Source organism: Equus przewalskii, chromosome 8 (genome assembly GCF_037783145.1).
Source record: "Equus przewalskii isolate Varuska chromosome 8, EquPr2, whole genome shotgun sequence".
Lineage (NCBI taxonomy): Eukaryota > Metazoa > Chordata > Mammalia > Perissodactyla > Equidae > Equus > Equus przewalskii.
The window spans coordinates 84,055,928-84,078,687 of NC_091838.1; the positions used below are offsets into that span (position 1 = coordinate 84,055,928).

The 22,760-nt window shown below is 49.9% G+C and overlaps 1 long non-coding RNA gene across 5 annotated transcripts; it reads right to left on the bottom strand.

Moving 5' to 3' along the window:
* Nucleotides 1-655: 655 nt before the first annotated feature.
* Nucleotides 656-19,620, bottom strand: LOC139085301 (uncharacterized). 5 transcript variants are annotated; one of them, XR_011543567.1, is made up of 5 exons: nt 18,827-19,617; nt 5,059-6,892; nt 4,682-4,943; nt 3,514-3,614; nt 656-2,512 (listed from the first exon to the last, which is right to left on the bottom strand). It is a non-coding gene; the product is annotated as an uncharacterized lncRNA (long non-coding RNA). The 5 variants fall into 5 exon arrangements; XR_011543569.1 differs by having other exon boundaries at nt 6,714-6,892; nt 18,827-19,513; XR_011543570.1 differs by having other exon boundaries at nt 4,682-6,892; nt 18,990-19,620.
* Between the last annotated feature and the right edge of the window lie 3,140 nt (nt 19,621-22,760).

Consider the following 22,760-nt stretch of genomic DNA (forward strand, 5'->3'; position numbering starts at 1 on the left):
ACTCCAGTATGCAGGGTGGGGAGGGACTGTGTGGGTTACACTGCAGTCCCTGTGAAGGGGACCAGGGCAGAAGAACCCAGGGCCAGGGGCCACAGTGCCTCTCACATCCGGCTGGACAGAAGTAGCCATGACTCCTGTCATCTGGGAGAGCCGGTGCCTTGCTGGGAGCATCCCCTTGACCTGCCATCATGGGGACAAAACACCCCCCTGTGAGCAGCATCTCAAAGACAGACCACTTCAGCAAGTGGCTTAGGGGTTACCCAGGGGAAAAACAGCTTCCAGAATCTCTCTGTGGCCTCAGGCCTCCCTGCCAATACCATGCCAGTCCTCGTGGGAGCTGTGTAGCATCAGTCTATTTTCGACCCATCCTTCCAGGGCTGCGACCAGAGTCACGACTTTCTCTGACTGTCCACCCAGCCCGGCCCGTGACCCAGCCCAGAATGACTTGAAACAAATGCAGGGGTGGGAGGCACAGTCACTTGCCCCTCGTCCAGGCCAAGTTTATCACCAACTTCCCCGAGCGGGGGATTGCTTCCCTGCCCTCCCTCCGGCCCGCTCTGTCTCAGGCCACGGCTAGTAAACCCCGTGCCTTGTGGCAATTTCTCAACCGTTTGGGATTGCTGGGATTCCTCATGACAGAAAATTTCACAGAAAGTGGTTTAGGCAAAAAAGGGAATTTGTTTGCTTGCATTGTGAGAAGCCCGGGGGAAGTATGCCTTCAGGAACAGCTTAGTCCGGGGGATCAAACAGAGTCACGCTGCTTCTTTGGCTTCTTTTCTTCTCCATTTCTTGGCTATATTTCCTGCCGTTTGGCTGCATTCTCGGGTTATATGTGGCATAGTGGCAGCCCTAGGCTCCCACCATCACAGTAGGAGAAAAGAAGCCCACGTACCTCTCTCCCACCAGTTCTAGAAAAATCACATTGGCTCTCATTTGGTCACGTGCTGGTGTGGGTCGAACTGCATCCCTCAGAAAGATAGGTTGGAATCCTCGCCCAGTACCTGTGAACGTGACCTTACTTGGAAATAGAGTTTTGCGGATGATATAATTGAGTAAAGATGAGGTCATTAGGGTGGGCCCTGATCCAGCGTGAGTGGTGTCCATCTAGGAGAGCCGTGTGAACGCGCCGCGTGAGGCAGAGACACGCGAGGGGAGAAGGCGGATCGATGACAGAGGCGGAGATTGGAGTGACACATTCACAGGCCGAGGGATGCCAAGGATTGGCAGCAAACCACCAGACGCTGGAAGAGGCAGAAAGGAGTCAGCCTAATGGCTCAGAGGGAGCCTGGCCCTGTCGATACCTTGATTTCAGACTTCTGGCCTCAGGAACTGAGGGACAATAAATTCCTGTGTCTTTGAGCTGCCCCATTCACGGCCCTTTGTTCCAGTAGCCCCAGGAGACTGACGCACCTGCGCATCCATGAACTGATCGGGTGGCCTAGTTTAAGTCCCGCTGTCCTCCCTGGAGCTGGGGGTGGAGTCCCTGGAGCTGGGGGTGGAGTCAGCACCACCTGACGCCTGTGGCCTGAAGGTGGGGAGGGAGTGGCTCCAAGAGAATAACTCGGGTTCACTCACCAGGAAGAGGGTGGGAGCCTATTGATGGCGCAGAAAGGCAAACAGCCGAAAGTTGGACCTGGGCCACAGCCTGGGGAGCAGGAGGAGGAGCAGCGACCCCTGGGAAGGGGCGAGTGCATCTCACTGACGCCAGAGAGTGAGATTGAGGGGACTCCAATGCCAGGTGCCTTCCCGGCCCTCCCTGTACATAGCGTGCCTGAGCAGTCAAAACTTTAGACAACTCCCCTGGGAGAGGGGGAGCCAGCTGGCTGAGCCCCAGTCTACGGGACAGGGGCTCAAGTAGGAGTTAGCCGAGGTTACAAAACCAGCAGTCACACTTCTTACACACCTGTGTCTGTGGTCTGAGGTTCTGAGGTTGTGTGACTAAAGTTACAAAATCTGAGAGGCTTCCTGGGGCTTCAGAGAGCAGAGGGGACACTAGAGAGAATTCTCGAGTCCTAATCCAGGTCTGGGAAAATCTGACAGCAAATGCAGCAGATGCAAAGATGCCCGGGCCCCTCCACATGATTGAGTCCACGGGAGCTTCCTGTGGCCCTGGGTTCAGACCGCAGTCTTTGCCGGCCTTCTGCGGGCCTGAGACCGCTCCACTTCCCTCTCCCGCCACGCTCTCTGAACTCCGTCCCCACTGGCCTGCACTTCCAAATGGCCTTGGTACACGCTGTTCCTCGTGTCTGGAGTGCTTCCCCGCTCACCTTTGTCCACCTGTCTCCACCCTTGGGACTGGGAGGTGTCTGGACAGAGCATCCACAGTGTCACCTGGTCCCATGATCTGACATCCTCACAACAGGGGAGCGATGCGATGCTCTGCGGACTGTCAGATCATGGCATCCTGTGGCCGTGCTGGGACAGCAGGCAGGAGAGTAAACTGCCCTGTGGCGAGACATCGTGTGCGGTGTTATCCATCCCAAGAAAATGCAAAGCGCTGTGGTCCTCTTTCCTGATGGGTACAGAAGAGAATGCATTCCCTGGGCTCATGGAGAGATTTACCCACATGGATCCTGCATAAGATCATCTCAAACCAAGGGGCCCGCTTTAGGGCAACGGAGGCACCACATGGCACGTGACATGAGATCCAGGGTCAGTCTCCATGTGGCAACAGCCAGCAGCTGCCAGGCCTCAGATGGTTGGCGGGCTCTTAGCGTCACAGCTGAGGCAGCTCAGTAGTCCCACCTAGTGGAGCTGGGCGCTGTTCTCAGAGATGGTGTAGATCTCGAACCCGTAACCACAATATATCCAGGTGGGCCGTGTGGGTCTGGGCATGAAGGGCGGGGGCCCTCCTGGGGAATGAGTGCTTCCCTCTGCTCTTTAGGCTCTGGAGGTCCAGAGGCCCTGGCCCCAGAGAGGGTTTGCTTCCAGACACAGTTAGTGTTTCACTGAAGCTAAAGCCACCAGACACCACCTGGTTATTCTGGGTTCCACCTGCCGATAGACCAGAAGGAGAGGAAGGGCATGGCCCTCTGTCACGAGTGGCTGACCCCGAGCTCATGAAGGGGTGGGGCTGCGGCTGCCCAGTGGGGGCCGAGGGGTGTGTTTGGAGTTCAGAGGGTCCATTTGGACGTAATTGGCGATCCAGGCCCAGCTTTACCCTTTCACGAGAAGGACAGCCACCACCCACACCCCCAGGCCTGGCACGGGTGTGGCAGCAGGGGGCTCAGTCCCCTCAGGGGTCCAGGTGAACCACTGGGCAGGCCACTAGGCCAGCGCTGAGAAAACAGGAATGTGGAATGGAGGACATGGGTATCCATTATGGCAGCAGGGACCGTGGCGCATCCTACGAACTCTCCTCTTGTGAGTCTTTATTTTTCTAGAAATCATGGCGGCCACATTTCTGAGGGGTCTGTGGGTGAACTTAATGTGGGGAGGGAGTGGACCTGAGTGGTGCAAGGAGTGGACTGTCACAGGCGCTGACAGTGTCCCGCCACAGCCCTCGGCCCTCACCTCTTCGTGCAGGTGGACTCCTGGTGGGCACTTGTGCCCGCAGCCACACCTGCACGCCTGGCATTGGAGCCTGGCCCTCAGGCTCTGGGAAGCTGCTTGGCCTGTGAACACAGAAACTCTGTAAACGTGAGTCCCTGGTGCAGCCCGTCAGGGAAGATGGAGAGTGCAAGGGTCTAGCAGTCCTGCCCCCAAGCCCTTGACCAAGACCCTTGGGGGATGACCCCGCTGTTTCCCAAGTTCCCCCAGCGACCTCACTGGACAGCGCCCCTCCAGGCTCCTCTCTCCCCCTCCCCGTCCCTCTTCTTCACTCCCCATGGGCTTTTCTGGTTTCACTTCTCGATAAATTGCTTTTGCCCAGATCCTTGCCTTGGGGTCTATTTCCAGGAGCCCAGCCCAGGGCCCAGCACTCCTCCCCACACTGGACACTCACGGGCCACCACGTGCTCCTGCAGTTCTCAGGGAGGACAGAGCACTTTGGTTAAAGTCTGCCTCCCTCGCTTCAAAAGCTCCATCAGAACAGGAGTCCCGTCCAGAGGAGTCACCACTGTCTCCCCAGAACCCATCCTGGTGCCAGGCACACAGTGGGTGCACAATTAGTGCTGAATTAATCGACAACTCTGATCAGGCGTGGATGCACCTGTGCAAATGACCTGAACCGGCTTCCACTGGGTTAACGGGCAGATGCGCATCTGGGGACATAGATTGCACGTTGCCCGCTTGGCGCCAGGCCCCTCCCCTGGCTCTCCCACTGTGGACGAGGGAACCCGCCAGCTCCCGTCTGCCCTGCCTGGACTCGCTCTCAGACCCTGGTTCAGGCTTGGCCGGTCAGCGACTCTCCCGGACCCTGGATCTTGAGGGCGTGGTCCAGGGTGAGCAGACACATGAGGCTGCAGCAGAGGGTCCCACCGCCACCGCTACCTCTCACCTCTTGGGGCCACCTCTGGTCCCCAGCTCCCTGGGTTTGTTCCCCAGCCCCTACAATTCAGTGGGCCTCCCGTTATCCTTCCAACAAATGATCATTTTGCTCAAGTTTTGCTGCTTATACCCAGGGCCCCAAATGGCTTCTGGAGGAGCAGCAGACAATTGGCCATCCTGAGCAGCGCAGCCTCAGGGCTGACACGGGGTGCAGGGCCATGGGGCCCCTCACTCCTGGGGGAAGACCACCTACCTCCCAGGGCCCAGGGCAAGTCGGCTAGTTAGGGTTGTCCTGAGCACTGGGGCTTCCATGATGACGAACCACATCTCCCCTCCTCTTGAGTTGGAAGCTAATGAGGAAATAAGACCCAGGCACAGAGAGGTGGAGGCCAAAACATCAGCAGCCCTGCCACACGGCGGTTGACGAGGCTTCCATCCACTCAGACGGTGGCCCTGAGCCCCGCGCCCCATCAGAGGTGGCTGGAGGGCCTCAGCACCGCTCCTCTTCCCCTGTGCTGGAAGGGAAGGACATGTGTATCCAGAGGACGCCCGGGCTGGTCTCCCCAACCCGCCGTGGACTGCCCCCCTCCCCAAGGTGGGCGCTGAGTGAGCAGGGAAGGGAAAGCTCACCTGTCAGCAGGCTGAGCAATGGCTGGCACGAGGCATTTGGAGACCGTGGGCTGGAGCAGCTTCTGTGGCACCGGACAGACCTAACGAGGCCTTTCCCCGACACCCCTCCGCATTGCCAGCCTGATGCTACCACCCACGGGTGCCCCCTTGCCTTAGGAGGGCACTTCCAAAGCCTGGCGCCCACACGCCATCCCTTACCATCCACCAGACCTCACCCCGGGGGCCGAGAGCCACGAGCCACGTCAGACTCGGGGAAACTGAGCCAGAGTCCACACCCAAGTGACTTTTCAAAGGAATGTGAGCAAAAGTCTGGATTGCGTGTGAGGATGGGCTTGGGTGCTTGAGCAAGTGTGGGCCGGCTGGGAGCGCCAGTGTGAGCACATGGACCCGACATTCTGGACTCGAGGTGTGTGCTCCAGCAGCTGGGAGTGCATCTGGGGTGGGCTAAGGTGACCCCGGTGCGGCTGAGGGACGGTGGGCTCCCAAGGACCCTACTGTGATGCACCACGCTGCCCGTCCGGGACCGAGGCCCTTGTGTGAGGGGCCTCCACACCCCAGCACCACCTCTGCAAGGCTCCCCCCTCAATGCTGTTGGAGGGCGGGCTGCTTGCTCTGGGGCACGGTGCTGTATCGGGCTCTTTCGTGGTCCCTGCAGGGGGCAGACGGGGCACTCAGAAGTGGCCGCAGCCAGCGAGCCTCGAGGCGGGGAGTTGCTGCTGTCGAGCCCATGTAGGGCCTCTGTCCCTACCACCATGGCGCCCTTGTTCCTGACCCCACTGAGCAGGCCCTGGGGGACTTGGAGCTTCCTTGGTGTCGGGGGCCCTCCACGCCCCTGCCTCCACTCCAGCGCATGCCCCTTGTGCCCCTCCTAGGCCCCTGCTCCCCAGTCCTGCTCTCGCCACATCTCTGACCATCTGCCTCCACACACCAGCTGCTGTTCCACGGAGTTTCTTCAGGGGCCGTGAGAGGCCAGACATATGGCTTCAAATTCTCCGCCCACAGAGGCTCTCCCCTCTCTCCCTTCCCTCTCACCCCTGGTGGGACCGTGGGCTGTCTTCCCAGCTGGGGCCACGGCATCGGGCAGAGTTATCCATAGTCTATCCCCCCAACTCCATCACCAGGGGGCAGGTGTGTGCACCTGAGGCTAAGGGTGCAGGTGAGGAAGGGATGGCAGAAGGCATGCGTACAGCGAGGTGCCTGGGCCACCTGCTCCTGCCAATGGGCTTGCTGTTTGCCACCTGCTCGCCCGATGTGCTGTCTTCTCTGGACAGTGGAGCTCGGCTGCACACGCCCAACTTTACAGCCAGTGAATCGATAACTCCCAGTTTATGATGGGCAGTTCAGGGCACCTGGTCCCCGGCTTCCCTAGTCACATGGTTCATCCCTGCCAGGGCCCAGAAGGCCTCGGGTCGTCCTCAAAGGGGACCAGTCACTTTCAGGAGAGGGCATGGCTCAGAGTCTGTCCTGAGATACTCCTTTCGGGATGCAGCACAGGCCCCAAGGACGTCTCTCTTTCCAGGGACACTGTACACTGTCAAAGTGACTATGTCCTGAGACAGAGTAGCTTCCCCTGAACCTGGACCAGCTGCAGAGCCTGCTCAAGGGTCAGCCTGAGAGGCTCTCAGAGAGTGATGACAGCTTCCAAAGAAACTCACCAAGTTCATGCCTCCTAGATTTGGCTGCTAGTAACAGTGCTTTCCATATAGTGGGGGTTCATCCTCTCTCCTAAGATGAGTCCACAGGGGCCATTTGAGGCTGGCACATTCTGCCATTCTTAGACTCAGCTTTAATCCTCATGGTCAGAAGGAGGCTGCTGGGGCTCCAGCTGTCACATCTACACAAGAAGAAGGAAAAGGCCAAGGGGCAAAAAGAGAACTCCCTCCAGCTGTGGCTCTCTCAAGGTGTGATATGCCCATGAAGGGCAACTTAGCAGTATCAACCAAAACCACAAGTGCATTCAGCTGTGATCCTAGTCAGATCTGGAGATTTCCCCGCAGACACACCTATGCTCTTAAGCAAAGATTTTATGCCACGTTATTCACTGCCCCTGACTGGCAAGGGCAGGAGATGAGATCATCAAGGGCCGGTTAAGAAGCCAGAGTTCATCCACACCACCAAATACCAGGCAGTTGTCAAAGAGGAAGGGCAATGCTCCCTGCACGCTGTGGAGCACTCTCTGGGCTGTAGGACCTAAAAGCAAGCGGGGGGTCGGGGGCGGGGGAGTGGAGCAGAACTGCCTTACGTTATGCTACTTTTTATGTAGGAAATGGAGTATTTAGTTTCCTGTGGCTGCTGTAAAAAACTACCACAAACTTGGTGCCTAAAATGACAGAAATCTATTCTCTCACAGTCCTAGAGGCCACGAGTCTGACTCGGGGCGTGGGCAGGGCCGTGCTGCCTGTGGAGGCCCCAGGGGAGGATCCTTCCTGCCTCTTCCAGCTTCCACGGCTCCAGACATCCTTTGGCTTGCAGCTGCATCTCTCTAGTCTCTGCCTCTGGTCTCGTCTCTAGATCCTTAATTTACTTTCACCGGCAAAGACCCTTTTCCCCAGTTAAGCCACATCACAGGTACCAGGGGTTAGGATGCAGACATATCATTTTGGGGGCCATCATTCCGCCCACTATGAGGAGGAAATACATATTTGTATTTGCATTAAGAAAGCCCAAAAGGACACATAAACGTGCTCTTCCTTAGGGCCGAGCCCAAGTTCACTGAGGCGGCCGGGAGCGTGGGTGCCGAGGGAGCACACGGAAGAGCCCGGGACGACTCTTCCGTGGTCATCTGTGGGACTCTGCTCCACTCCCACATGCCCGTGTCTCCCCAAGGCATCCAGAAGCTAATCCTGAGCGGGGAGCGGGAGGCATCCTGGTGTCCCAGGCAGATTAAAGGCAACGGCTCCCGGCATCTTCTGTGTATGGGAGGGGAGGGAAGCGTCCTCTGGCCTGGGGCTGTGTGGCAGCGTGGACAGGGAGCGTTCCTGGTGCGCATGTGATCGGGCTCTGACGGGCTCTAGTCACTCCACGGCCATTGCGTCTTGTGTACTTGCTGCGCTGAAGGACTAAAGGGGGTTGTCACAGGAACCTGCCGGCCCCACACAGCTCAGGTCAGTGGCAGTGTCACTGACGTCATTATACCCACTCTGGGACTGAAGCCATAACCCCATCTGGTCCATGGTCCCAATGGACCCATTGTATGAAGGATCAGGGCAAAACTCCTTTTGTCACCTGTTGGTGACAACGGGTCGAACTGTGTCCCCAGAAAGATCTGTATGAGTCCTAACCTCCGAATCCGACCGTGTTTGGAAATAGGGTTGCTGCAGATGTAATTAGCTGAGATGAGGTCACACTGGAGTGGGGCCCCTAATCCAATAGGACAGGTGTCCTTGTAAGAAGACAGAGACACACGGGGCGAAAGCTGTGTGACCACAGAGGCAGAGACTGGAGTGATGCGGCCACGAGCCAAGGGACGCCAAGGATGGCTGGTGCCACCAGAACCAGGAGGGAGGCCTGGAACCGTCGCCCTCAGAGCCTCCGGAAGGAACCAGCCCTGCCCACACCCTGACCTCGGACTTCTGCCTCCAGAACCGTGAGTGAAGGTTTCTGTTGTTTAAGCCTCCCTGTTTGGTGTCCCTTGTTCCAGCAGCCCCAGGGGACTGAAGCACCGCCTGGTCCCGTTAGCCTCCCCTGCCCAGTGACCACATGAAGCGCTGAGTCCCACGTCAGCATCACTTTGTCCCGGGCCCTTAGAGTGAGTGGGCAGAGGACTTAGAGAACAGACATCCTTGGGGCGTCCTTCGTCAGGGAGACCCAGCACCCCTTAACTAACTCCAGGGGCCCAGATCTACGAGTGGGCAGGGCCTGGGGTCAGGGGCCTGGCCGGGGTGCTGCTGCCAGTCATTGGTTCTTATGCAAATCAAGTGAGACCGCGATCCGCCCATCTATTTTGGTTCTGGGGCCTTATGGCTGATGAACCAACCACGGGGACCCTGTAGGGCGCTGTGGTCTCTGAGACCCCCTTATCTCTGGCAGTTGGGGTCCTGTCATCGCCAATCAGTCAGAGAGCAGGGTAGGCAGGGCAGTGGTAAGGGGGGTGGGCTGGGCATGACAAACCCGTCCTAAGTCCCACCATCTTTGCACCCCCTCTCCACCCTGCAAAGCCCCAAGAGAACAGGCTCTGGGCCCTTCCAGCCAGCCCAACCTAAACTACCCGCCTCCCCCCACAACACATGCACTCCACAGAGCAGGGGCTGCTCACATGTCAGCAAACTTCCCATCCAAAGGGGACTGCTGATCCCTCCTCCCTCAAAATCAACCCTGGAGAAACTCCTAAAGCAAGAAAGGAACATGGATTCCAGAAACCACCTCATGAAAACGCCCAGAAGCTGTGTGTGTTTGTGTGTGTGTGCATGTGTGGTGCTGCAGCCCGGGCAGGAAGGGGCCAGAGAGAGGACAGTGGGCGACAGGCTACCCGGGCTAGCCCTCCCTGCTGCTGGCCTGGCCTCTCCGCTGCCCTGTCCTGGCGGCTTTGAGTAAAGTCCCGACCCCACACACACCCACCTAGGTGAGCAGATGCGACAACAGGTGCAGACTGACCGGTAGCCCTCAGCCCCTCCTTGGCCATCCCTCGCCCTCCAAATCTGGGGACCGCCTCCCCAGATGTGCTTCTCTCTGAGCGTGCAACTGGGCAGGAGTGACAGGGGTGACACACCATTCCCTGGGGTACACCCCCTCCTCCCAACTTAAACCTACCAGGACAGGCATTGTCAGGCCACAGTGCTTCCTCTGCACATGGCCAGGCAGCGGGAGGACTCAAGGGTGCCAGCCAGATAACCTGCTACCCAAGGAGCAGAACCACTGCCCACAAAGGACGGCTGAGCCACACTGAAGCCACTACAGAACTACCAAGACAGAGGTACCAAGACATCAAAGGAAATAACCTTGGGAAAAAACAAAGCAAGTTACCAGGAACATGAGGCAAGAGCAAGAGCTCATTTGAGGAAAAGAACCAAAGGCAACTATTCTGTAAGAAAGCCACAACGGCTGGAATCCACGAGGCAGGGAGAGGCAGGACACGAGGAGCCAGGGACGCACCGTGAGCCTGGCGATCAGACCAAGGCCTCGCTGCTGGCAGCTGGGCAGGAAAAGGAGACAGAGAATATGAAGGAAACCTGAGTGCTGTGCAGCTGGAGGAGGGCATGCCCACAGCCAGGTGTGAGCAAACAAACCCGAGAGAGTGGAGACGCCATGGATCTCCACGGATCCATGTCTCCTAGGATCAAAGAGAAAGGAAAGATCTCGGACAGAAAGGGCTCAGGGAGGATTACAGGAGAGACATAAGGAAAACCCGGCCCTGACACGGGGGCAGATTGAACAGCATCAAAGACAAGAGGAGGCGTCTAAAAACATTTGGAGAGAAAGAGAGAATCTCCTAAAAGGGGACACAGTCAAGGTGTCGGATTTCTCAGCAGCTACACAGGACGCAAGACAATGGCGTGTTGTTCAAAAGCACTGACGGGAGAGAACTTTGGACCTTTGCTTTTCATAGCCAGCCATTCAATACCATCCAAATGTGGTCGTAACAGTAATGAGGTTCTCAGATCTCCGAGTCCTCCAGTGGGAGAGCACTCTGGAGGTGAGAGGAAGGAGAAAATGAGGAAAGAAACAAATGGAGAGACGCTGCCAGGGACCGGGGAGCAGGGTCACAAGCACAGGCCTGAAGGAAAGGACTGGAGCAAGTCGGGCCAGAAGAAACAAGCCTCCCTCCACTGCTCCCGAGGATAAACGCGGGGGGAGCCCAGGGCCGCCCTCGGAGGAGACGCACGGACTGAGGAGGAAAAAGGAGGAGGAGGAAGTGAGGGAGGGTGTGAATCTTGAGAGCAGCCAAGATAAGAACGAAAATACAACACATTTCTTTTAAAATCAGCAAGAGAAAATTTGATTTATGCAATGAGAAGCAGAAAAGGGAAAAAAAACAAATTGCAGCAAATAGAATGTATGGAATAAGACGGCAGAAATCAATCCAAATGTAACAGTCAACACATGATGTGAATGAGTTCAACTCGCCAGTTAAAAGATTCTTAGATGGGATTTGAAAAAAGAACAAACAAGAGCTAACAATGTGTTGTCCGCAAGGGACAATCTTAAAACAAAAAGCCATATGAACCGACAGAAAGTGATCCTGATCTCTGATCGAATAGAGTGATAGGACCCTAGGCTCTTAGGCTCTGTGTGTCCCAGAAACTGACGAGAGGCCCAACAAAGTCCCAGACAAGGTTTCACTGGGGGTCACGCTGAGCACGGGGAGACGGCACAGGAGGAGGGGCTCTCGGGCTGGTTCCCTGAAGGGAGTGTCCTGAGTCTTTTATGGGGTCAGGGAGCAGACTGGCATCAGGATGCTCCTCCTCCGGAGGCGTTCTGCTTCCCTCTTCCTGGTGGAGCCGGCTTCGCCTGCCCCATCAGGGTTGTCGTCCCTGTGCCCACCCAGTAGGTTGAACAGGGCGGGGTTGCTCACTACCGCCACCCCAGGAAGGCCGTGTAGAGGTCATTGCGAGGCTTTGCGCGCATGTCCGAGTCGGGTGGACAGCTTGGGGGAAGTTTGGTGGTTGGAAGGTTGCTTATCTTGACTTCAGAGAGAGTTGAGCTGGGAGCTGCTGGATCTGGTGGCTGAGAGTGAGGGGCAGAGTCCCGTCCCTGTTCTGTCTCAGTCCCCTCTGAGAGATTATACCCTCCTCATTCTTAAGGGAATGGGAACCAGTGGTCTCGTAGTCAGCAGCTACTTCCAGCTGAGCAGTGGCGCTGACCCTAGATCCCAGAGGAGTAAAAATCTCTTGCTGACTGTTCTAAGGACCTATAGGGACTCTGCTGTTCCTGTAACCGGAAAGGCTGGAATCCCCGTGCCACTATCAGTTTGACATGAAAACTGCTGGAGCCTGACTTTATCAATGGAGTAAAGAGAATGGACTGGAAAGCAACAGGAGCAGGTTAGCCATTAAGGGCCCTAAGAAAGGAAGGAACCACGCGAGGCCAGGGAGGGCACCCTTGACCAGTGACCAAAGTCGGGTAGGGTCTGCCCCCTGGTCATACTGATGTAACTGGGATGCTTGTTCATAGTTCTCCCATATGTTGGTCTCGACCTTCCTTGAGTTATTAACGTAAGTACAGCAGGTTTTGTTAATTACTGTGCAAATGCCCCTTTGTTCAGCGAGAAGATAATCTAAAGCCAGTCTATTATCCATTACATTTGTCAAGGAGTCTAGAGAAGCCTGGAGGTTTTGTAGAGCTTGTCCTGTGATGGCAGCCAATTTTTTAAGGGCCTGTGTGAGATTTCTTAGAGTTGCCTCATGGTGTGCAAAGCCACCCCAGGGAGCCCCCAAGCCTATAGCAGCTCCAATTTCTGCCAGGATTAACCCAACCACCCTCTTGGATCTTGGCCTGGAGGTAATGTTGTGGACAGTCATACCTGCTCCCTGAGGACCCAGTCGGCCTATGGTGCATTGCCCCTTAAATTGACAATGACAGGCCAAGACCTGAATTGGAAACAAGAAGGTGGAGCTGGGGGTTGCCTTCATGGGACAATATATTTTGCCAGGGGCCACAAAGGAACATATATGCAGGGGAGCACAGGCCTGGCATGGTGCTGAGGAGTTAAACGAGGTATTTAACAGGGAGCATTTCTGGAGAAAGAGAAAGGAAAACAAGGTTAATGGTTGGAGCAAATTATAGACTAGTTTCTGAGCCCAGGGAGCAGCCAGTCAAAGGATTTCTAGATGTCACAGTCAAAGCATCTTTTGCTGTTTGAAATGTCTCTAATGATGTCATCAGGTGTTCAGGGATCTTTCTGAGTGGCTTACACAGAAACAGATAAGAATCTCTCTTAAGTTTATATCAAGTTGTCCAGCTTCTGTTTTCGGGGCTTCAGGGAAAAGAGCAGGTTCAGTTCTCAATGAATGCAAGAGAAAATGATGGAAAAAATTGAAAATGTTAGTTTGGAGATTTGTAGCCAGATATTTCAGGAGACTAGAAGAATTTAGGATGCAGCCCAATTAACAGATATAAAACAAAACCTCAGAGACAATTATCAGAACTAGAATCTAATATCCACAAATGTATACTATAGTTTCTATTGAAATGTAATTTTTCTCTCTAAAATCACCCTCATTTTTACCAAACATAGCCAAATTAGGACTAATTAGTTGGCAAAATTAGTCTAGTTTCAATAAAATTGGCCAATTATTTACATAAATAGCAATTGATCATATAGGCTCTTTTAAATCTGCTTTGCTGGAACTTTTCATAAGGAATCTCAGATTGGACTTTAAAGTCCTCTTGAGGCCAGGAAAGCCAAGCCAAGGACTTGTCTTCAGACTCCACCTGCAATAACTACAGATTTGGATGAATTCCTCTCTTTTTGAGGTCCCCCAAATATCCTGAGGTTCCTTGCACCTGTCAGAGAAATGACCTTCTTTACACACCTAGTAAGATTGCTAAGAACCCTGTAAACAAGGTACCGAGCCAGTATTTCCAAGTGGTTTTATTCCATGATGTCCCATCTTTGTTCCTCAAAAGCTGTCTTTTCATATCTAAGTCTGCATGTTTCTCTCAAATACGACATTCCAGTCAAAGCTTTGGTGATATAACCAATGATTCCAATTTTGTCCCGTTACAAGGAGAACGGATTCTTATGAACTTATGCAAATAACTGAATTGCCATGAAAACAATACTCTCTCACTAAGAATTTCCAAATTCTGGAGGGATCATGTAGGGAGAAAAAAGATAATTCTGCTTGCAAAGGTATAATTTACCACGTTGCTATAAGTCAAAGTTAGCTTAAGAAAAAGAGAAAAAAGTTTCCTTTCTGGAAAAAACAGAACATCAAAAAATCAGCAATATCTCAAATGAAAAGTCATAAAAATTATAATCATCCTCATCAGTTCATACAGTCCTGTGTGATCGATTCTTGATCTTAATCTTCTGTTAGCAGTTTCATGAAGTTATCAGCTTCTCCATTAGAGTTCTGTAATTTCTTACCCAGTTCAGTTTTATGATCTAAAAGTTTATCAGAAACCTTTATTCTAGAGTAAGTATCAGGGTCCTTTCCCTGCATCTCTCTGAAGATGAAACATATTTGCAAAAACATCAGAGTAAAACAGCAACTATCTGCAAATGAAAAAAGACTCAAAAGGGCAACTGACACTGAAACTTGGCTATTTCAGTGACATACAACACTTCAAGATAATAACTAGAATCATGGCTGACAACCAGGACAGATGAGAATTTTAGAAATGCTATATAATGTTTTAAAACACTTATATCAATAACATTTACCCACATAATATCACAGGTCTACATGAAATAATGTTTGGTTATCCATCTAACCATGATGACAATTAAAGATTTTCAAGTCAATGCTGAAAATTACACAGCTGCAAGAAAAATCTTAGCACCTGTGACTAAAGGCCTGATAAAATAACACAGGAAATTGATTTTGATAAAACATAAAACCCCTACCCTTCTGGTAGGCCACACAAAGAAAAGAACCTTTCATATGCTCTTTATCAAGAGCAGACTATAAGTTCAAGAAAATTATCCTTTTAAGAGAGAGAAAACCAAATTCTAATTTTGTACCAGCTTAGTTTTGACACTAAAACTCACTTAATTAGATTTACTTCAATCTAAGCCAACTTGACCATGCATAAAATTCTTTTGGAGGGGGGTATCTCTTCCACAAACCTTCTATAACTTTCTTTTTACATGCAGAATTTGTCCCATGCCTTCCTTTTTCCTGTCTAGTACTTTAGGACAAATTTATCTTTCTTAACAAAACAGACAAAAATATTTCCATTCTTTACACTTTCTTTACTGATAACATACATCTTACTTTCCTTTAATACAAAGATGTTTTCCTTATTAATCTTTAGTAGCTTTCACTACATATACTAATTACAAGTTTTAATTAAACCCTTACAGGCTTTAGTGAAAACTAAAAAGTAAGCAATTATGAACTGTTTTTTGTATTAGCATTCTAAACATTTTTCATAATTTCTAGAAACATGCTACTTCATAATACAATTTTGAATAAAATACAAGACATGTTTACTAGTAGACCCAAACATATTTTAGTTTTTCTGTAATAAGCCAAAAGTAGATAAACCAGATTTAATAATTAACATCTAATATTTTATCTTATTTGGAAATGATCTAGATACTCAATGAATTTTTATCATTCAATTTAACTTAGCAAAACCTCAATGTTTCAAGTTACCAAAGAGATTTTGGAAGCTATTTTAAGTACCCATGTCATAAACTATAATTATTGCTAAAAGTTTATCTATAAACTCTTATCTCACTTATATTTAGACTGTTTGTTTGTAACAATCATATTTAGATTACTCAGAAGAACTTTATTTGACACTAAAGTAGTTAGCCATCATCTTAAGTTGTTTTAAGTACATATATCCTAACACATAAACATTGTTAAAAATTTCCCCAAGAACTTTTACCTTTGTTTACATTTATTTAGCTTACCTATTTCCAATAATTCTTTAGATTGACTATAAAGACTTTGAGACATCAGAAAAAATCAGTTATCATTCCAAGCTATTATTTTGCTGACAAATTTGTAACAGGGATAACATGAGCTTATTTGACTGGTAAACCCAGGCTGTGTGTCTGCATCATATCCAATGCTGATAATTCTCAGGACATGTCCATTTCAATCAAACCAACAAACTTAAACAAGCTTTCAGTTACCAAAGATTAATTCATCATGTTAACTTGAAAGACATTTGGGTTAGTTTTCCTTACACTTAAAAATAATTTATACAAGCACTTATTTTAAATCAATTGAATAGAGCTCTTAAGAAATTATACCTTCCGGAGGTAAGATATCACACATACACAAAATACATATAGACACACATACACTCCACAGCTATTGTTTTAAAATTACTGCCATGAATCAGGTACAGTAATACCAGGCTCCCTAGTGATGAATCCAAATTTTGTTTTGGTTCTTTTTGCTAATATTTGTGGAGAAGACACTCAAGATGCTAGATTTTGGGTGAGGGTGCTCTTATAGCTGCTTTCCTTTCCCACCCCTCCACCTCCAGTCCTAGGAGTTAGTGATGGGCTAGATAGTCCTGCAGGGTTTGCAAGCTCTTTGAGATGAGGGAAATGGGCGGAACTTGAACTGCTTCTAGAGCTGCATATCCACTCTTGCAAGGATTTTTTTAAGGACAGTTGCTCTTGATTTCTCAGAAATTGGGTTGTAGCTCAAATAACATTATAGGTTGATCGACCTGTCCAACTGCATCACAAAGGCACAGGGAAACTACTGAAGTTTTCTCCAAGATGGAGTTTCTGGGGCATATTTGCCTTATCAGTTTTCAACATCCCAATATCTATGAGCATTTTGAGAGGAACAGGGAGGCTTTGGGACTGGAAAAGGACAAGTGAACTTTGAACCACCTTCTAGAGCCATATCTCTAGCCCTGCAGGGACTTGCAAGACAAAAATGGTTGTTTCTAGTTTCCCAAAGAACTAGAAAGAGATTGACCCACCCTTTCAGCTATATTTTTTCAATTTAGAAGTTTTTCCAATTTAAGAATCCACCCTCTGACCTTTGACAAGTAGGATCTTAATAGCAACTCAATCCAATGAGCATTTATGGCTTAACTGATGCAGGCTCGGTGAGTCAAGGAGTCAAAAGAAAGATTTCTTAGACTCTCAAGGTCTGGCAGTAGTGCTCTTTTATTCAGAGAATAGTGTGGAATAGCATGGGGACAGGACCCATGGGCAGTAAAGAGCTGCAGTGTGTTGAGGGTTAGAGCTAAATTTATAAGGCATAGGTATGTGAGTTATTTCTTTACAAGACAAAGGAAAGAATATGTAAAAAAAAAAAGTTGTTAAAATGGTATCAGTGCAGGTGGGATCTGGTTATTGGGTGGTCCTATAACTTTAGATAAGAATTAGATCAGATTAAGTAAATGGCTGAAGCCACCACCTTAAATATCATCTTCAGCTGAAGACAAAGGAGGATGTTGGTGGGGGGAATCAGTTACACGAGGTTACCAGACAAGCACAGTAAATAAGAGTAAGATTATTATGCAGACTTAAGTCCTTGCCTTTCCCATTAAGAGTTTCTAGAGATAAGGTCATCCCCCCTTCCTCCTGGTGCAGAGAGGGAGACACCCCCCCCCACACACACAGATGGAGACTTCCTTCACAAATACAAATGTCTCTCATCAAAGGGCAAGCAAATTCCACCCTTCAGAGTTTCCTTCCTGTCTGCAGCTTTCAAAAGTAACCAGCCCAAAATAATCTTCATCATAACTATGGACACAAGGGGCGTCCCCAAAAGAAGCAGCCCTCACAAGATCCAGAAAGGTCACTCCCAAAAACAGTCCAAGAAAGCAAAGGCTTCCGCTGCACAGGTGGCAGCACACCAACAAGCAACGAAGGTTGAGACAACAAAGGCCCCCGATGGACTGGGCCCCTGATGACCAAAGAGGTCACAAAGCCAGCTCTCAAGACACGGAACAAGCTTGGTAAGATCCTGCAGGTCTTTGTAAGCATTTACAGCTCCTGGAACCTCTAGGTTGAAAGGTGGAGCCCTTGACTCTTTAAAGATGTCTTTGTTTCTCAATTTGAAAGCTCAAAAGGAGTAGGCAGACTCAAGGGCCACAAGGACTGGATCTCAATAGTCCTTTTGATTTTCTCTACCTTACACCAAGCCCAGATCCTACTTCCATCAAGACTGAATTCCCTCTCGACTGAGGAACAAGAGACAAGCTGTTTTACAAGACAAATAAAGAGCGAGAAGATGATGGTTTCAAGGCTGTAGAGGGCGGAGTCCATGTATTATTTAACCATTTCACACAGGCAGCAAGGGGATCCTTCTTGTCTAGGAGTGGTCGGGAAGGTGAGAGAGGAGATTAGAAAATACTTCTCAAGCGTGGGAACATAGGGCTGTTGACACAAATAATCCATAACTAGCCTATAAATCAAAATGGGAGTGAGTTTATTATGAGCCAGAGTGAGGATTATAACCCGGGAAGGCCTTAGAAGGCGTTCCGGAGAAGCGTGGGTTCAGTACAGCCTTATATCTTTTTAGAACAAAGAACATACATTAAACACACCCAGGCTACATTTTCATCAAAATTTCCAAGAGGTATTCAGTTACAAATTAGCAGGTCAACATGATCGTGATGTCAGGAAAGGGACTAATCCCGGGTGTTAGCAACAGGGTGTTACCAACAGGGCGTTCCCAATAGGGCGTAGGAGGGGAAGCATACATTCTTATCTTAAGAGCGCATTCTTTAATGGTTAAGCACATGCACGATGCACATTTGATGGGCCGTAAGTCAGGCTTTTTAGTTCAAGCTCAATTAGCTTTGAATTCGAAAAGTTACCCCGTATACCTCAATAGGTGAGAATCTCTTGTCAGGGTGGAAAAACTCTGGGGAGTATACTGACAAGACACTGGTCAGCCAGAGTCCTGAGGTCAGTGGACGGGGACAAGCACCTGGGAGGCCTCCAAGTCTACAAGGGGTCAATGGGGAGGTGCAACTGGCCCCGACCCGCTCGGTTGATCAGGCCCGGGGAGTCCACATTTCAATCCGTCACTCAAGGATGTCTATTCAGGTGGCTTGTACCAACAATAGCTGGAGAAAGAGAAAAGGAGGAGAGAGAGAGAAAGAAAAAAGGAAGGGAAAAAAACATTGGGGGGGGGGGTAAGGAGGGACCCCCAGAGGCTGGAGAAAGACTCACCAACAGCGGGACGCTGCAGTAAAGGTTCAGGTGCCACTCGTCAGCCCTGAAGGACTCGTGTCGGGCAGTCCCGTCGGCCCCCCAGAGTCCCCTTATGGGAAAACGTCGCCGTGGGGTCCTTTCGTGGTGACCAAGAATACGATCCCAACCCTATGATACCTACCGGCTCTTGGGCTCTGTGTGCCACAGAAATTGACGAGAGGCCCAATAAAGTCCCAGACAAGGTTTTACCGGGGCTCAGGCTGAGCACAGGGAGACGGCACAGGAGGAGGGGCTCGCGGGCTCACTCCCTGAAGGGAGCGTCCAGTCTTTTATGGGGTCAGGGAGCAGACCGGCATCAGGATGCTCCTCCTCCGGAGTTGCATTCTGCTTCCCTCTTCCTGGTGGAACCGGCTTCGCCTGCCCGGTCGCGGTTGCGGTGCCTGCGCCCACCTGGTAGGTCCCACAGGGCGGTGTTGCTCACTACCGCCGCCCCGGGAACGTCGTGCAGTGGTCGTCGCGAGGCTGTGTGCGCATGCGCGAGTCGGGTCGCTTGCTTGGGACAAGTTTCGTGGTTGGAAGGTTACTTGTCTTTCAAAGATAGCTGAGCTGGGAGCTGCTGGATCTGGTGGTGGCTAAGAGTGAAGGGCAGAGTCCCGTCCCTGTTCTGTCTCAGAAGTACAGTCAAGCATCATGAAAAAAGGCAGGATGTTGTCCACACTGACAAAAGGAGCTTCGGAACACGGAGCACCACAGCCGCCCCCTCTGTGAAGGCAGGTTGGCCAACAGCTGCATCACGCACCTCCGTGGCTCAGAGACACCAAAAGTGCCGAGATGCACCGAAGATCCAGCAGTACCATCGGTATATTGGGTTTGGTAGATGCCGACAGACTCATTAGACACTCAAAGCCCGCAAACAGACCACGCGTGCGTTTTGAATCTATAGGAGACATTTCTGCCCATTTATCAGACCACAGAGAAGTCTTGGAACGTCTCGAATGGTCAATAGCACACAAATGGTCCTCTCACCAAAAAGCAATGTTAAAAATCCCACGAAACAATGACTGCACCATTGATCCTTTCTTTCTTTATTAACAGGACCTCCTCACCTGAGTTTAGATGGACACATGGCTGCCCCACTGCAGCCACTGCAGCAGGTTGTGACCGTGGGACAAGGTTTGGGCCACAGAGTTGTGCAGTGTCGCCTCTCCCTTCCCACAGTGGCTGTGACACTGGTACAGGGTGCCGTTACTGCAGAGCAGGTAAGGAAAGGCAGCTGCATCTCTTACAAGCCCTGGAGCAGCCCCCACCAGCCTGCACACCCCCTCATGGACTTTTTTCATGACAGAGAAGTAAGCTTCTATCTTATTTAAGCCACTGTCTCCTTGAGTCTCTTTGTAGCATCAGCCTGGCCCATGTCCTGCTGAATACATCCCACGTTATTAGAAACTAGATTGCATGTTAGCAAGTAACCCTTGCGTTAAAATGGAAATTATAAAGCAAATTAAAAAAATACTGAGAACCAAAGGATAATTGAAATATCACATAAATTTTGTGGGGTACAGCTTAAGCGGTCTTTTGAAGAAAATGTACTGTTTTAAACACATTTAACAGGAAATAAGACGGGTTAAAAGTACAAGAGTTAAGAATTAAACTCAAGAAGTTGGCAAAAGTGGAGCAAACTAAAGAAACACAAAATAAAGAAATGACCAAATAAGAGAAGAAACCAGTGAAACAAAGGATAAAAACCAATAGCAAATAACAAAACCAAAAGCAGGTTTTCTGGGAAAGATTAGTGAGTAAACAGACCTTTGGCAAGAATGGTAAAAAACAAGAGAGAAGACATAAATAAAGATTAAAATAATGACAGTAAAAAGAGAAATGACTACAGACATAAACAAAATTTCTAAAAATTTAAGGCATTTGAATATCCAGGTACGATGGACATATTCCTACAGATATATAAAATTGGAAAACAGGAAATAGAGACTTTCGGTAGACTAATAATTAAAATGGAGGTTAAAGTATTTCCCACTGCAAAAACTCCAGGCCCAGATAACTTTAGAGGTAAATCCTACCAAACTTTCAAAAAATTTTTACTGGGGCCGGCCCAGTGGCGTAGTGATGAAGTTCGCATGCTCCACTTCGGCAGCCCGGGTTTGCAGGTTTGGATCCGGGGCACAGACCTGGCACCACTGGTCAAGCCACGCTGTGGAGGCTTCCCACATCAAATAGAGGAAGATTAGCACAGATGTTGGCTCAAAGCCAATCTTCCTCACAAAAAAATGAAATAAAATAAAATGTTTTTACTAACTCATGCCATTTGTTCCAAAAAAAAAAAAAATTGGAAAAGAGAAAATCTACCAAGCTCATTTTGTGTGGCTAGTGTATAATTGATTCCAAACCCAGAAAAGCACAATATAGGACAGAAAAGTGTTGGCTCATGCAACTAAGGAATATAGATGCAAATGTGTTAAACAGAATATTACCTGGTGAAATTCAAAGGTGTTTTAGAAAATAACACATTAGGATCAGAAACGCAAGGATGATGCAATGTCGGAAACTATCAACATAATTCATTTCATTGATAGACTTTAGGGAAAAGCGATAATATCAATTGATACAGGAGAGTATTGATAAAGTTCAGTACCTATTTATGATTATAAAAGACAAACAAAAACAAAAACCTCTTAGAAAATTGGCACTAAAACCTAACTTCTTTAACTGACTTTTTGTTTGCTACCGAAAGCCAGCATTAACGTTTTTCCTAATGGAAAAACTTTGGATACCTTCCCTTTAATAGCAGGAAAAGGACAAGGATGTTCACAACCGTCATAGTTTGTGTAGTATCGGAGGTCTTGGCCAGTTCTATAAGGAAATAAAAGGAATGAAGGGGTAAAAGAATTGAGAGAAAAGAGAAAAAATTGTTTTTACTGGCAAATGGTATCTTTGTCTACCTAGAAAAAAGCAAGAGACTCTTAGAAGCAAATGGGTCTACTCTCTAATATTCAGAAAGAGATGGGGGGCTGGCCCCGTGGCCGAGTGGTTAAGTTCGCACGCTCCGCTGCAGGCAGCCCAGTGTTTCGTTGGTTCGAATCCTGGGCGCAGACATGGCACTGCTCATCAAACCACGCTGAGGCAGCGTCCCACATGTCACAACTAGAAGGACCCACAACGAAGAATATACAACTATGTACTGGGGGGCTTTGGGAGAAAAAGGAAAAAAAATAAAATCTAAAAAAAAAAAAGAAAGAGATGGGTAGCCTAGTGGAACCCATCAATGGAACCCATCAACCCCACCCCAGGATTGGAGGGAAGGAGATCCCAGCGTGTGGGATGGAGGAGACAGTCTTGGTCTCTGCAGGGAAAGCCGGCAGCCTTGTTTCCAGGCCACCGCCCCAGATCTCCAGATTCCCCAGACTGTACTCCCTTCTGCCCTTCAGCTCGTGACAGTTTGGGGAGATGCCTGGGAGCCCTGGGAATCCTGAGACAGAAGCCTGAGTTGGGGAGGGGAGGCCACCTGCTGTGGGTCCCTGTCTGGGGTCCACATCCCTGTCCCAGCTCCTCGGACCCATGCTCTGGTTTCCAGAGGGCAGGGCTGGTATGGGGACAACCCCAGGGCAGTGGGCTCTGGAACTCCAAGTGGACTCTGGGCTCAGCGTACTTCATAACGTGTCGTATTCCTACATATGGTTTGTGGCTTCTATTTGCTTGAAGGAGACTTACAAATATAAGGGTACTGGTTACTGGATGATATTGAAAACTATTGCTATTTAGGCGTGATAAAGATATTGTGATTATTTTGTAAAAAGCCGTTGTCTTTGATAGATGTATACTGATGATGGAATGTGGGGAAAGGATGGGGGTCTGGAGACCAGGGCTGGCCGTGAGTTTCTAATTGTTGAAGCTGGTAGGGGGGGATGGGAATTCTTTATTCTATTCTGTCTACTTTGGT